Source organism: Paramormyrops kingsleyae, chromosome 1 (genome assembly GCF_048594095.1).
Source record: "Paramormyrops kingsleyae isolate MSU_618 chromosome 1, PKINGS_0.4, whole genome shotgun sequence".
NCBI lineage: Eukaryota > Metazoa > Chordata > Actinopteri > Osteoglossiformes > Mormyridae > Paramormyrops > Paramormyrops kingsleyae.
In genome coordinates this window covers 64283964-64300911 of record NC_132797.1, presented here as the reverse complement: position 1 = coordinate 64300911, position 16948 = coordinate 64283964, and the positions used below count along the sequence as shown (strand labels likewise).

General features: G+C 43.2%; 2 long non-coding RNA genes across 2 annotated transcripts; one reads left to right on the top strand and one right to left on the bottom strand.

Moving 5' to 3' along the window:
• Positions 1 to 12817: 12817 nt before the first annotated feature.
• Positions 12818 to 13652, bottom strand: LOC140593331 (uncharacterized). Its single transcript, XR_011993629.1, has 3 exons — positions 13553 to 13652; positions 13211 to 13444; positions 12818 to 12899 (listed from the first exon to the last, which is right to left on the bottom strand). It is a non-coding gene; the product is annotated as an uncharacterized lncRNA (long non-coding RNA).
• On the top strand, positions 13265 to 16890 carry LOC111855594 (uncharacterized). Its single transcript, XR_002840931.2, has 3 exons — positions 13265 to 13667; positions 15807 to 15895; positions 16086 to 16890. It is a non-coding gene; the product is annotated as an uncharacterized lncRNA (long non-coding RNA).
• The last annotated feature ends 58 nt before the right edge of the window (positions 16891 to 16948 follow it).

The following is a 16948-nucleotide window of genomic DNA, read 5'->3' as shown; positions in this document are numbered from 1 at the left end:
GCCTGTTCTCATTTCTCATGATTTCGGAGCGGTTCGAACTGCCAGACATGCTGAAATACAACTTCATTAATAACTCACACATGCAAAAGTACCTCTTAAACTTCATATTTGAGCTTCAGTCTAGAGAGAAAAAAGTATTCATCCAAAATGAAAATGGAAATTAAGCATGACATGAAGTATTCTTTATTCTTCTATTATCGGCATATAGGTGTGTTTAGAAAAAAGTTGTAGCCTTTTAATACCAAAAATGCAATCAATTACTTTTTTATCAATGAGTTGATAAAAAAGCAATCAAAATAATACTATGTTGTATTAATAATACAGTAATTCAGGGCTTATTGCGGGGGTACACTATTACACAGAACTTTTTTTATTTGTTCACGATTCGTGTATAGTTCAGGTAGAAAAGCAGCGGGAAACGAACGACAGGCGAGAACAGAAGCGTTTCCAGTCAGTCATCCCCCTCACTTTCACGTTTTCGCTCGCATGCCTATGTACTTCACCCAAGAAACTGACAGATATTTTTTGTGATGGCGTGCACAATTATTGACAACAAAGAATAACGAATCTGCATAAATTATCCAGGAATGCATTTCCCAAAAGCGTAGCTGCTAACTACCACAAACTGAAAGCGTCCAGCTATGTAAGTTGCTAAATGGGAGATTTTTGGAAACGCAGCGCGGAATAAGAGCAACGGAGAGGGGTAGTGTTCTTATATTTTCAATTTGCTACACCTGGAGACACCTGGAACCACCTGTCAGTAGAAAAAAATCACCTCGTTCACGTGATCTAAATTTATTGTAATGATTTTTAGGGTGCGTTATACATTTTGGATAAGGTGCAGTTCCCTTTGTGCGGGTTTTATTGTAAATGTAGCAACATTACCGCAGCCCTTTATTTAAATGCCACAGGGCGGGTCTGGTTCAGCTCCATCCACACTCGAGGACGCCCATCACCCTGTCTGTTAACTAGTATGTTAGCAAATCCATTTTCGGATATATGGGTTCGTTCTGCTCAAATCAGACTTTAATTCCAACCTGATATTTAGCAGCTGTATAGCCTATGTATTGTATGTGACACTACTGTAAGAAAACCCACCAATGGAGATATAGAATTATATTAATTTAAAAAAAAAAAAACCTTTTTGTATCATCAATTCAAATAATGCCCAGTTTTCTAATAGCACATGTGAAGGAATTCCTAAATACCGCAAAAACTAGAAACATTCTAACCCCCCAGTTTTACAAGTCAGTTAATATGGCTTGTATTAAATACCATGATTTGAGAATCATTTCCACTGCAAAAATGATTTGAGTCAGACAGATTTATTGCTGCACGTTACAAATTCAATAATAATGAATACTTTAATGTTAGTGGGCCTATTTAAAATTTGGTGGCAAGCACGCAAAATAAGTCAGGACCGCTTTAAGTATAAGTCTTGGGTGCAGGTATGATGAAATTTAAGAAGGGAAGTTTTTGGATCTTTCCCATGCTTTCACGAGAAACTTGCAAAAATGGTTTTATTTAAGGTTTCGCAAAATATTGCTGGTCCCGTGAAAGCTGCTCAGGGCATCCCATCTACAACCCTGCTCCATCTTTAATCCTTTTATGACGTCCAGATGGAGAACCGGCAACCTGCACTGACGGCTGGGGGAGATCCCTCCAACGGACTCTTGGCAAAGAGATTTCTCCTAACTTTTGAAGTTCAGGGTTCCCACCTTGTCTCCCGCTGTGACCACTCGCTATAGTATCTTGTGTAAGGGGCTGCTGAATGCCGGCAGTTGGGCATAAAAGTGGACCGCACCTCTCCATCACCACGGCTCACAACCTTGAGGTCCTCAGTGCAAGCGATCGTCTGCAGAGGAAAGGCCTAATGAATACTGTGTTATAAACCCCTGATCGCAAGGTTATGTTGCTTAAGTGAACCGACTTTAAAATCCTGACAAGTGAAATTAACTTAATTAGATACTGTAGCATGTGAGCAGTTGGTTGAATAAAAGAAATGTCCTAAACGAAATAATTGGATATTTATTAAAGGGCTACATTTATGGCCGTAGTCCTTGCTTTAAATCCAACGACATCGCACTAAACAACGAACCAAACTCTACTCCAGGCAACTATGAGCCCGTACAATGTAGCCTATGTAGTAGCTGGAAGATCGTGTTGGCGTATCCTCAATTAAGTTATAAAAATCAACACTAGATGGCAGCATTATAGTATAAAAAATACATATCTTGTGATTGTCCTGTTGAAACAAAGCGGGCTTTACGTAGGAACTTTAGATTAACAAATGCTAAATGCATCCAAATATCATAACCAATAATACATCATTTACTATTAAGACAATTAACAACAACAATAAATCTAAAATAGCTTTTGTTTTGCACTGATATCGTCGTGATTTGTAAACTATGGTAAAATAAATTACTACTTTTCACAATTACGTTTCACTGCCATCTGTCTGTCTTCCCACTGTAAATCCTATACTTGATCACAGAGCATATTCCAGGCCGCATATAGCAGGCAGCAGAGGACACCCTGGGCTAAATGAAATAAACCTATTCATCATTCGGTCAGTATTAAGTTGTCTAAGAAGTGCAATATGAATTATTTGTATGTGTGTGTTTATTTAAGTATTTATCAAGTTAAACTATATATGTAAATACTGACACGTTATACGAAAATTAGGCCTAATTGACCTTATTACATAGATAAATTTCAGTGTTATCGGGATTCAATGTTTAATTTTGTGGCTGTCGCACGAAACTGAATCCAAAGTATTTCTGCATCCCTGGCTCTCCCTGTCTTGGGGATTACATCCCTAGTATCATTTCATCAGAAGCAAGTTAATAAAGTGGATCTTTCTTTAAGATACAGGCAGCTGTTTTAATCTGTCGGTTACAGTTGTACGCCTATTTATTACCACATACAATTAAGTAGAAAATTTTCAGGTGCGATAAGAATGTTTCTTTGTTTGTTTCTCAAATATGAAGATATTCCGACACGAATTATATTAGAGCCACTATTCATTTGCTGCATGAAAACAGCAAACACATTTAATCTGTCAAACAAATAAATAAACGAACAAACAAACAAATACAAAACTTAAAATTGTACTTTAAACCTCGGCATAGCAAAATATACATTTGGATATTGCGAATGCATGTTTAGTACAATATAAAGAGTGTAAATTTGTCAAGGTCACAAATACAAGAAGGTTAAATGTAAATTAGGCTAAATGTAACTTCTCATTTGTGTTTTTTATCTACACTTGGGGTAGAGAGATTAAGTCACATATGCAATAATATTACCGGCATGAGGTCCTGAATTTTGACAATTTCCGTTTGCAGTTTACTTAAAGAAGCTCTATCAGATATCATAAAGCCCTCGGTCTTTAGTAATCTGATGTGGCGATTACAGTTTCATAAAAGCCTCCGAGCCTAAGATGTTAATCTTTTTGTTATTTTGTCTGTGATGGCGAGCAGTTGTGAAATCTTGAAGCATACTTTGTTTTGGCCGAAACCCCGAAACGCATGGGTTTTATTAACCATCATTTTTGTCGTGCCGTATCAGTATTATCGGGGAAACCGGGCTGCGGCAGAAACCATTTGGGTTATTTCTTATCCATAGTGGTACCTTTAGCACACGATGTTATTTCCGCTTGTTCTTGGACCAGGAAGGCATTGCGTCTTGAGGCACCCGGACTGGCTCACCATGCCCCCAATTAAACTTGCCGTCACTGAAGAATTGAGAAGACTAGATCATTTATAAGTACTGTCTTATGTGATGCAAGCCTCAGTAACAGTATTACGAGCATCTGCGTGTGACACAATACAAATTTTTATATTTGACCATTTTCAAAAGTTTGTAAAATAGACATACATTCGTATCACGTTACATTCATTGTTTACGGGCACATCTGGTTTCGTCAGAAGTGTTTGATGGCGCAGTTAGAAATCAGTCATAGATATAGTGGGCTACTCTGCCTTCTCAGGTAACCGTGATATGTCGATGTATTATTTTAAAATATATATGAAATAAAATACATTTCAGAATCGCAGCTGTATTTAAGTTTCACAGAAAGACATCTTGTTAGATTTACTGCATTTCAACCATGTTTGTAGTAGCCTGCTAATAGGCCTATCTATATATTTAACATCATAGTTGTTGCTGTTGTGGATTCTAAGATTCCAAGTTAATGTGGGGGATAAAGCCATTCTGTCGAATGTAACGTCACTGTGGTAATGAGAAACTATTGCGCTAAAGGGTTAACATACCCAATCTACCACTGCAGGTGACCAGAAAACATAAATGGTAAACAAGAAATTTATATTTAAAATTAAATGAATCCATTAATTGTTATAAAATTCAATTTCCGGTGTTTCTCTTGAAGAGTTTGGTTCCTTATTAGTTTTATACCTTTCTTTCAGACTGCTCTGTAAGCCCTGGAGTAAAACACCAGTGTAAGCTTCTCTTTTCTTTCTTTTTTTTTTATTTTTAAAAAAAAGAACAATAAATCAGTCACTGTCTGACAAGCTGTCAAAGACCTTTCCACCTCTGGACCACCCAGTCCGAGGGCCAGCCGTCAGCTAACGCTCCTTTTTTCCTCAAGCTGCATTATTTATTATTTATAGGCCTACTGATTCTCAAAATTTTACTGGAAACTCAAGACAGCTTCACAATGTTATGATCTGTCATTCAAGCACAAGACGAAAGTCCACGTCTGTAAGGTTGTGCTCAGATATGCCATTGTAAGACATTAATTTACCCTTAAACCAAAAAAAAGAACCAAATATGTTATTTTAGATCTAATCACCTCTTTGAACGAATGTGCCTATGAGTTTGTGTCATTCAGAAGGGTCAGTCTCCTGTTTGTTGGTAGTTTACTTGGCGTACAGTGAACCTCTGCCTTCTGCTACTAGCATACGATTCCATATGTAAATGTAGGCTACATAACCTTTGTAGATAATTTTCGAGTATCTTCTGGACAAGGAGGACGTCGTCCCCCTGGTGCATGAACTCCGCAGTCAGCCGCATCTGCGCACATGTCTGGCGTAATAAGCCTGCTCCCAAAAGCCCATGCATCCGTCATCGCATGGCTTTGACACAGTGGGTAGGGGGAGGAAGCGGCTAGTTTGGTGGTTCTGGGAGGGGGGGGGGGGGGGTGTTTGAGGCCCTTTGGGCTGCCCAGCGCAAAGGGGATGAGGTCCGACTGCTTCACATTATCGTTTAATTAAGTTAAAACGTCTCTTTGCGCCAGTGGAGGCTGCCTGTCCTCTCGCGTCTGCGAGGTGACATTCCTATGTGCTGGGATAAGCCGGCCGGACCAGCGCCAGTCCTTCCACTTCTGCCTCTGGCTATTTGATCTTTCACTTGTGATTGATTCAATAAAATCATTAAAGTTTCAGCACCCTGCCCCCAAACCTGCCCCCACCCTCTCGTACCATCAGCTGTCCCCGTAGGCATGCTTACTTTGATCGATTTCTGCTTACCACCTTTGTACAACACAGATAACCTTTTTTAGCACCAGCTAAACAAAACCACACTCACTCTCTGAAAGTGGACTGGGTCAGGTGGAAAAAAAATTAAACACTATACCACCGTCCATATATATGGCAATAAAAAATATGGTATAAAACATGCAATGTTTATATTATATTTATTGTAGCTCTGAGCAAAATTCTGTTTAAACAATCATACTGTATTATTTTTTTTCATTGCTTAATAGGTTTTTTTTCAAGACTGTAATTTTTCATAATTTTTTTCCGTATTGCCCACAGTTCACTATTTTTATTTCAGACAAATATAGTCATTCATTCATTATTTAGGACCCTTTAAAGGTCTTAGTTATATAGTGGCGCTGTTTCAAGTACCTACATTTACGAGTCCAGGAGCAGTTTTCAGAGCAGTGGGTAATGTCTCCTGCAGGGGTCCTGCCTGGGCCACCGAGGCGTGACGGAAATCCTCATGCTGCCGGTTTGTCCCTCTCTTGCAGATGTCCCAAGGATCTTTGTTTTCCAGAACATTTTGTAAATTTAAGGTGCCCCAATTTAGTTTGTGTTCTGTATGAATGTGTGTTTGGGTGAAGGTTTGGGGATGTTTTAAATTTTCTGGTTCTTCATTGCACAGATGCCCAACATCTGATGTTTGGCTGCTAGTCCAACCCCATGGTTCCAACATAAACCAGCCAATAAATAGGCGCCATTTTGTCTCCTTATAACTACGTCAAGCCTGAACCACCACTACAAATCTGGAAGGTTTGCTTTTGCTGACAGGGAAAGGACGGGTTACATTGCATCTTTCAGATATGCCGGTATACTGGTATGTTCTTACTCCATGGTTCCATGAAACAACATATTCCAGGAACCCGATTCCCAGAATCATAAAAATCACATTTTGCGTACCTGATCGTTTCAAGGTAATTGTGGATGTCGCCAGAGTGCATTGATTCGGATCTCTGTAGCTGGAATAGGACTTTATGAGGCCGTCTTCCCAGTGAAAAGAGATGCCCAACTAAAGATAGCTTTTTGGGACCCGAAGGAAACAGCCGGTACTAAGGCATGCTGGGTAACTTCCGCCTCTTTGCTACCAAGCTCAGATCCCATCTTGTTGACTGGTAAAAGGTGCAGAGGTTGTGCAAGGGGTCAGGGTGGTGTTCACTAGCACAGACTGCAGGGTTAAGCGTGCTGGACACACTTCTGGCCGTAAGGAGGATTATAGAGGACTTTGCACTGTTTTAGTAAAAGAAAGAGGCACTTCACTGACATATATAATATGCAGTTGATGGGAAGGTTTTTCCCAACATGGTGACAACAAATAATCACAATTCAGATGTACCAGCACCCCAAGCCAGCCTGGAGTGAGCCGTCCTGGACGGCAGTGGGGTAACAGGCACCAGCATTCCCCAGATTCCAGCTGGGGGTATCATGTGACTCAGACTGGCCTCACATACCCGGGGGACAGGAAAGTTACGCCGCTCCTGGAGGAACGGGGCCATGGAGAAATTGGGGAATGTCACAGGTTATTTTGCGCGCGGCGGTTTCGATTTAACATGACACGCCATGAGCTGACACGGAGTTTGGGGGCCACACCTCAAATAGATTTACTCCTGAGTTGATTTCTTAACACTTTTCCAGCCCTGTAAATAGCCACGGATCAGCTGCACTTGGGGATAAATTTGAAATAAATGTTAAGACAGAGTAATGGACGAAGTTCCATGGCTGATTGTTTGATTGTTTTTAATTCTTGATGCAAATAATTGCATAATCAAATTACTATTGAGCACACTCTGAGGACACTGCAAGTCATACATTTGCTTAACAAAAGCTGTATAGCTTTAGTTAATAATAAGTATAATTGATTAACTGCACGAATGTATGATTGGGGGGGGGTGCCGTTGGTGGCTGATTACCAACAGCGCTGAGGGTTAACAGGGTGGCATTTATATGTCACAGAGTCGCTCTGGTACCCCGTAGCCATTTTTAAAATCAACCGCAGAGATTCTTTTTCTTAATAATGTTTTCTCTCGTTTTGTTTAGATGTTTAGTTTTGCCTCTGTCTCCAGCTACCATTCACTTCTTTCCAGAGAAAAGAGTTTTCATCCATGTAAAAAGGATGCATCCACATTAAGCCAGGGCAAGAACCTTAACATCATGACTGTCAGCCAAACCAGTGACAAGTGGAGGGTTAGGGTTTAATCTGATAATAGCTACATTTTACATTTTCACAGTGGCACTGCGTCTTCAGTGCCAGTGCTAACCACAAAAAAGGCAGTATCTCGCTGCTGCAAATACAAAGCCAGCGTAACACCTACTTAACGTGGAAAGTAGCCAATCTCGCTAGGCTGCTTACTCAATGGCCGCGAGAAGGGAACGGTGGAGGAGGTTTTGAATTTCAGACAGCGGCCTCCACAAGCCCCAAGAGCCTTCTGGGAGATGACGGAGGGTTGCTATATTAGAGCTGGCTGCAGGGGAGAAAAACCTCATCACTGTCTCAGCGAACTTCAGAAGACATGGCTGTGGAAAGTGGTCTTGGTACCCGTGTTTTAAAATTAACCCGTGCCCACTGGGCCCACTGCCAGCTGCGGCCCCCCTCCTCTACGGTCCTGTCGCTGTGATCTCTCTGAAACGGATGAGAACGGAGAGAAGGGAGAACGGTCAATCTGTTAGGTCGATCTTTCAGATTTGGCAGTGAGAAATCCACATGGACCTGACTCAGTTAGCGGGAGATCTCATCAAACTAGCCCACAAACGACGCTGTCTTCTGCATGGGAAATCAGACCAGAGCTTGCAAATCTCCATTATCATTTACTTTATAGGACACTCTGATTGCAGTTCAGCTGATGGTCATTCCATTGATTTCTCGATGACTGTTTAAGAGATCGAAACTGGACACCGGTGTCCTTCCAAGATGAAGATCTCACTTCTGCCTTAGCACATTGCATAAGGTGTGACCATAGTTAATAATAGCTAATGAAATATTCTAATGAAAGCACAGACTTGACGAAACAACACCACAAAGAACATCTATCTATTTTGTACTTTCCTGTAGACCAGCACAGTACGACTTTTATTCAATTCATCCAGAATCAGCCATGCTTCACGCTCCCCCAGCAGGCAAAACGTAAACAAGGCATAAACAAAACATAAATCATCTAATGTGCCTTTTCTTTCATGCTGTCTTTGCATTAGATGAGTGCACATGGCCGACTGGCGAGCAGCAGGGGTCCAGGGTTTGGGTTTGGGTTTGGGGTGGGGGGGGGCGGGTACATAACATTCAGAGCTCGCCCCAAGGTCACAGGCCCACATGCTCCCCGCACCAGTGAGGATTGTAATAGCAGTGCTGACAGATATGTCTTGCCAGCTGTAGAGGACAGGACGCGGGGGGGGGGGGGGGGGGGAAGATTAACCCCTGCATTACTGAGGGGAATCTGGGTAGGAAGGCCTGGCTTGCAGGTGAGGACATTTAATGGTGTACTTCTTAAAACCAATGACAGACAGTTAGCTGGGTGCAAATTGATGTGTTAATAGTCTTTCATTTACTTGGCTTAGTGAAAATAAAATAAATTTAAACCCATCCATCCATCCATCTGTCCATCTTCCACAATAGTATGAGGTTGTGGAAAGAAGCTAAAATTGGTGATTAAAATGTCACACATCCCAGGATTCCTGTTTTCCCAGCATTCTTTCTGTGCTGGTAAATTGTCAATTGTAGTCAGTGCACTGAACTTTAAGAGTGTACACAGAGTGTGTGCTGTCTAACATGCGCATGCATGCTGGCAGGCCAAGTGTGCTTTTGGAAACGCTGCTGTTTATGTGGGCAGAGGATGTAGGAGTGGAGTTAGCGGCAGCTGCTGGGCTTTCCCTCCGAACAGCTGGGGGAATGAAGTGTCCACTCCACCACTGCCCCGCTGCCGGGCCCCAATAACAGCAGCAGTGGTACCTGAAATACCAGGTACCGACATTGCAAAGGTGTCCAGCACAGTTAAGGAGCAGATTGCCTCTGTGGTGATCATCTGGCAATCATCTGGACCAAACGGGCCAAGCTGCCGCAAACTGCAACCCGCACCACAGCCGAGGGGGGGTTGCTAATACTTCAGACTTCCTCCTCATAATCTCTATGGCGCACCACTAAGCCACCATAAACCTCAGGGTCCTGAGGCTTTTAGGGGTCTGCAGGAATTTCCGCATTTGTGTTAAATCAATATCTTACCACCTGGAAAGACCAAAGAATGTGGGGTATCTCGCTGCAGTTTTGAATATCTCACTGCAGTTTTGGATTTTATTGCAGCTTTCGATATTTCACTGCAGTTTAGAATACCTCACTGCAGCCTTATATATCTCAGTGCTGTTTTTTAAAAGATGAAAAAGATAAACTTCTTGATACAGCACCAAGCATGTGTGTAGAAGGACTCATCTTGAGGACAGGTTGGGGAGACCCCTTGGATCTTTGTTGAGGGAGATGTGGTGGTACCGACCAGGAGATCAAAGAGGAGGACGTCTGTGGTTAATGATCAAGTCTATTTTGACAAGAGTCATATGCCATGCTTTGGAGGACAGCTAAAGGGTGACAACGTTGTTGGCGGCTTATCGAAAAAGTTCTCTCTCATCCATCACCCTAGCAACAGAAGCATGTTCTCTTAACAAGAGACAAACTAGGGTGGGGCTCATATTGGTGGCTCAGGACATATCAGTGTGACAGGACACTTCTATTTACATGACTTTCAGTTCTCAGATCAAGTTCATGGTCCAGCTTTAACTGGCGATGCTTGAATACCTGAAGTACTGTGGAGGCTGTTGGGTCAGTGTCCCACATGCCTTCAAATCATTTCATGTAAATCGTCTTGTGTTAAATTGTTTATCGGTTTAATTTATATTGCCCAGGATGTGGTGATCTGTTAATAAACAGCATTTTTTAAAGTCAGCACAAAGCGTAAATTTATAGTCCCCTCCCATTGAGAGCCCACTGCCCCCACCCACCAGAATAAGGATTTGTGGTGTAACTTCATCTGGGAAGTCCAGCAATCTGAGCGCGCAGCCAAATCCAGCCGATCTGATCCACCTGCTCACTGCTGGGCTGGGATCTGCACTCCAGGGCTTCACCATAACCTTTCACATTCAAAATCATTTAAATCCAGCCAGGCATTCTTGACTGCGTGTGACTCTGGGGGAATCTGTGACGTCTGCCTAAGGGGTGGTGGGGTGCATAAAGTCCCCTCTGGTCCTCCTCAGCTGCTAGAGTTTATAACGGTATGACAAAGCAGCATGGCGTGTCTAAAAAACACACAACGCGAGAAGGAAGTTTGCTCATCTAAACCGGGCAGTAGGGGGCCCAACAGAGATGGACTGTCCCATCCGCATGACATTTACCATGCAGCAGGGCCACGTTCCTTCCGTCTGATGAAACATAGACCTGTGTTAGAAAAATGCAAATCTGAGGAAACTTCCATAAATCCATCATGAGGTTCGCGCTTCTCTCTCATTATTTGAATTGTTTTTTGTTTATTCCACCAAGTACTGAGGTATGAAATTTTTTTTCTCGCCAAAGTTTTGGCCCCCGGGTCTCCTGGAGTGTGTGTACGTGGGACTGACGTTATTGCTTTTGACCGTTTTTAATTAGTCTCCCACCTGTTATTGATTAGACCGTCGCTGATGTCTGCATGAGTAGAAAACTGCTTTTAGCAAACTGTATTATCAAACTTCCCGTTTTCCCTCTGGGCCTCTTTTGGGAGGCATTAAATCATCAGATCACCCAAATTTTACCAGTGAAGGACTACATACTGTGAAGGACATTACATACATTAATCATCACTGCCCAGAATTGAGCGTCCTCTTGCTTAATATGCTCCCATACACTCCAAAACCTGTTCAAAGCTGTTGAAGGGAGCAGTGCTTTCTCCCATGATGCCTTTTCTGTGTTTGCTTGTCCACAGGGAACCCGGTGCTTTTTCAGCTTTCAGAGAATGAAGGAGTGTGAGCATCTGCATCAGTCCGCCGCCCCCTGCGGTGCTTGTTCAAATAATCAGATGCCATGTCTGTCAAGCAGGGAGTGATCACAGGAGGGCAGTGTGGATAGGGGCTTGGGGTGAGAAAAAAAAATCCTGTGTTTTCTGTGACCTGCCTTACGTAAACCATACATACAGAACATGTGCCAATGGATGCGCAGGGAACTCTGCCAGGCCCACGGTAATCGGTCTCTGTTAATATGTTATAAGTAACAAGTGTAGCCCAGTCCACCAAACCCACCTAACATGGAACATTCTCGGCCGTGACATTTTTAAAGTAAAATAAATCACCTGCATTGTTCGACAGTACGGCTCATGTCCCGTGTGCTAATGGACTGGCTGAGTTGTTGCCTGCTGCTCTGGTGGATGTGCCGTCCACCTCTGCGGCACGGCCCCACACTTCCTCTGTATTGTGGGTTCGTGAAACCCAAGGCCGTGTTTGCGCTCGCTTACCCCCCAGGACTGTGTGCTGTTCCTGCTAAGGCAGGGCCCTGAGGGACGGTGCTAATGGGTTTAACAGACACAGGGAGGTAGAGGCCTACTCCGTGGGTCGATCAATCAGAAACAAGGCCTAGCCTTACTAACACACACATGCACAACAGTGCAAAACACTAGGCACAGGACTATGATATAAGCTTTAAAAACCAGATTTGCACATCCCTTCCTAAAACCTGCCAAGCACAGCATAACTAGCACAGGCAGTGAGCTAGTGAGGATATGAGAGGGCAGGGGGGACCTACCTAGTGGGCAACAGCAATTCAAGTCCTTTTGATCATGTGACCAGTAACAGATCTGGCAGATATTTAAATCCCAACAGACAGCAGATTGTTGGCTTACGTGGCATCATAGTTTCATTACAACTTCTCCCCGATTCATTAAGTTCATCCATCTAGCTGCATAACTGCAGATTGTTTGCTGATGTCAGGCAGAGGTGGGAGAATGTCTGCCTTTGAATGATAGCTAGCTTTGGAACGCTTATAAAGAGTTCAGAGATATTTATAGTTTTGCGGAAATGTGAAGGTCAGGGTAATAAAACAGGGTAATGGGTATTACAAATGGCAGGTCTGATGAATATCTACTTTTCACAGAAGCAGTGCGGAAAACAGCAAAAGTGCAGTTTATACTACTGTAAAGATACTGCAAGCATTGTTATAAGAGAAATATTTCATATTTCTATATTAAATGTACATGTCAATTAAACATTGACAATAAAATGGAAGGGGGGGGGGAGGTCACAAACATTACCAAAAAAACTCCATAAAAGATGTCAGGGACTGTAAATAAATAAATAAATAGATGAATTAATTTCCCTACCTGTCCTTTAAAACACATTGAATGATGTAGGTCTCAGGAGTACTTCGGGGCTGTGGACTGATGTGACCTACAAGGACACCAGCTGACACAGTCGCAAATTTATTTATGGGAGGTAGAAAACGTTAAAAATGATTCATTTTGTTTTCATTAATTTTGTTCGTTATTAACTGTGTGATATATCAATCCTAGATGTTAGATGTAGCATTCCAGTTGTTCAGTAAGTAGGTCTACGTATTGAAGTTTTTACTTAAGTAGAATATGTTTTGTAAGAGTTTTCAGTTCGCCTTCCCGGTCGGAGCTCTCCGGGACCCCATAGGATTATAGGAAGTGAGGCGTGGGGACCCCGCGAGGTAAACCACGCGTGCTGCGGAAGTGCGAGCGCCAGCCTCCCACCTCAGGCACGGGATGCGCCTAGCGGACAGGCCGGAAGTGCGGGCAGAGGTCTCTTCTTTTCGACACGGCATGCGCTCGCGGACGCACCAGGGCTGAGGAACCCCGTCGCCCTCTTTCCGACCCAAACCCAGGCTAGATGTCGTTTCCTGCTGCATTTTCTTTTGCAGTTGTGATGAAATTCTTGCCATTCTCCTGGTTGGTTTATGCGTATAGCAGTTCCCTCCCCCTACCTGGCTGTAAGGGAGTTCAGACATATCATCGATTTAATATAAACATGAGTGATGGCGCATGGGGGCGTAAAACGGTCCGTACTCTTTTCAAAAGCGGATTTTTCTAACTGACCTCGGTGTTCTGGACAAGCGACTCGGCGCTGAGATTAATAGTGGCAGTTGCTGTTCGGCTGGCTTTCCTCAGCCGGTTCCCCAGAGCTTGACGACCCGTCACACGGAATCAGAAAGTAGGAAGCCGATGTTTCCCTGAAGAAGCGTAAAATGTATTTAAGTAGCAGCGTTGGTTTTCTTGCTGTAAAGGAGGGAGACTTAATTAAAAAGCGATGTAAATCCTACAATATTTACTTAGTGTCGCCAACATCTGGTACGAGACACAAATAGAACTAGTCTTTCTTCCTTGATCAGTGTTTACTAATTTGGATGATTTGGACATTATGTGGTACTTACAGTTTAATGAATATAAACAACAAGCCTGTTTGTTAGTGCCAGTGGAGTTAGACTCCCGATAGCAGCCATTAAAGGACTTAATGAAATGCCCGTTTTTCAGGTGGAAAATAGTGGAAAGGAGTCGTTTTAGATGTCAGACTCTCTTTTAAACCGCGGCTGAACAGAAACAGAGCCTTGTTAATGGCTGCCTGATGTCAGTGTCTGCATAAGGCAGATAATTTTGTCCAGTTCGTTAAACTCAACGGGTCCCTTGGGCCTTGTTTGGCGTACTGCTAATTCTGGGCATTCCAGTCGCAGCGCGCACAGGTGGGAGCCGGGGGTCTGCAGGTGGGGGCAGTGCATGGGAAATGGCTGGAGAAAGGCACGCCCACGGACCGCGACGGGGGGGGGTTGACGACGTGAGGGGTGTCGGGAACGTACCCAAGGCATGAACACGTACACGCAATAAAACACACGTGTGCTCTCCCAGCAGTCATAACACAGACAGGAATTATGGGCACTAAAAAACACGCATGCTTACATGTGCATGCATACATGCAGGCTTAGAGTGACACAATAAAACATAAGCTTGGGCATACGATCGCAATTAAAAAAGAAATCAAAAAGACCGAGACCTTTTAACATATTCACACACCTACAGTGTCTGGATTACAGGAGATCCCATACGAGCTGAAAGGGACCTAGGCTAAGGTGGGCATGCCAGATGAAATTGAGCTGTCTTACTGTGATATGGTGCGTGTCTACTAATATGGGCTGTGACTAATTGATTATAAACCTCTATGGTTCCAGCCGATATGGCAGTGAGCTGGTCCCATCCCGTCACCTGGGTACAGGAAATAATTTGGGGGTTCGGCGGGTGTTGGAAAAACATGCACCTCGGCTGGCTGTCTGGGGCACAGGAAGACAGGGCAGTGGTCGTTAGCCTCTCTTTTATTAGCTGTTGCGTGATTTGTTCCTGTTTCCAGCTGTTCTTGCCTTTCTCACCCCCCCCCCCCCCCCCATCAGATGGAGCAGGTGCATTGCACAAGTCTAGCTGTAGCCCTCCCCATCAGCCCCCACCTCCAGCCTCACCTCAAGTTACAGATGAGTGAGGCTCAAGCACATGGGCTGTCCGTCACTGTTCCGGGCGCTTCCTGTGGTCATTCTGGCACGTGTCTTACCAGTCCTCATTTTCATTCCCCCTCACAGCCATGGGAGGACCTGACACAAAATGTCCCAGACGCGTGTCCTCGCTCAAAGGGGTCAAGTTGCCCAATTGCTGCGTGAGAAAGATATGGAATGAGAAAAATATGATTTTTACTTAAAAAAAAAAATGCTGTAGTTTTAAATAAACACACTATTCTTCACTTGTGTACTAATAGAGGCCAACTGGGTGCTTTTTATAACCTTATAAGTACTTTACACAGTACAGCTAATGGAAGGCAGTTTCAAGGAAAAAAATCACACTGAAGCAAGACAGGCTTTTATTCATTTGAGAAGTGGCATTAGTTAAACATACTTATCAGTACAAAATTTGTTTGTTATCCTATATTAAATATTAGCTGGAGTTTGATATAACCTTTTTACAAGTTGACATCCACAAAAAAATAATTACGTGTTAAATATTTCAATTGTTATGGTTGTTCCTTTTTGGTTCTGTGAAAACAGCTGACATAAATTAAGAAATGATCAAGGGAGCATTATTTGTGCAGAGATTTTATCTATCCCTGCATGGAGTCATTTTGAGGTAATTTTGCCAAATAGGTAGTTTCATCCGACTTTTTTTTTTGGAGACATCACCAGAGACAAACAAATCATTTTAAATGTAATTTGTCAGCTTTTTAATTGGAAAAATCCTATGCTTATCGTTTGATGTCAGTTTTTCAGTCACTTCTAGATGTTTGGAATGTCTTGAGTGTGGCGTCTGTTCTTTATCCCAGTTATTTTGGCATTAGTTATTCAGCCTTGCTGTGGAGAGGCGGTCTTCAGGCTGGAGTGCTCGCAGTCCCTGAGAGAATGAAGTTTTGTGGTAAGCCATTGTATGATTCATGACCACAGCATTTCTGGTCACCCTCTGACATGACGATAATGGGCTGGGAGGTGGGGGGAGGGTGAGTTAAAATCTGAGTGGAAATTTGGAAGATTGTTTAGTGAGTTGCCATAAAAAATGTTTCAGGAGTGAGCCCCAGTTTTGAGTAGCTTTCTTCCATTGGCTATAGAAACCATGGGTCAGCTCTGCTGGTTGATCCTTTGATGATTGGGGGATCTGCAATGTCCAAAGAGCCAGGATGAGGAGGCCCAGAAACCTTCACGACCCAGTCCATCCCCTGTCGATCTTGTTGCTGTCCAGAGCAGAAACCGGAGGTAGCCCAAGGCAGAGTTTCACAGGAAAACCTCCCACTGTAAAGTTCAGGACCAGCGCTGTTGTCAATTCCCCATCTATACATTTCCATGTCCAGGTTCTGGCTGACCCCAGAAAGCATATGACAGCCCTCTGGGGGCTGCTGTAAATCACTCCTCTCACAATTTCATTTTTCTGAAAGGACTTGGGGGAGCTTTGGAAGGTCCTGGTTTCATGACTTTATAAATTTCTATGCCAGGAAACTTGGACTTTTGTTATATGTTGGGAGGCTCTAAAAAGCTGCAGGTCTCCAGCCTCCGTTCTGGCATTTAAATGGAGGTAGAGACCATTAGCAGAGAGTGGGGGTCCTGCCCTTCACAAAATGTTAACATAAAATCTGTAAGCCAAACTGAGGACAAGTTACCTTCCCTTCCCAAAGTGCTTTTCTCCCTATCTGCCCTCAGCCCAGGTGCCCCCCTTGATCTCTGACAGGGTCCTCATTTTAATTAAAGCCTGCTAGGTGTCATTAACATGGAAATGCTTGCTTTGGAGGGGCGGGGAGAGAATATGCACTGTAATGTTACCATTTGCTACTGACATACTCTCTCATTCTGAGGCAAATTTTGAGAATAAGTGAAGTGGGAGACAACAGGAAGTCTCAAGAATAAAAGAATATATAACAACCTGTTGATGTTTGTGCGTGTGTGTGTGTGCGTGTGTGCGAGCGGGTTTACCTATCCT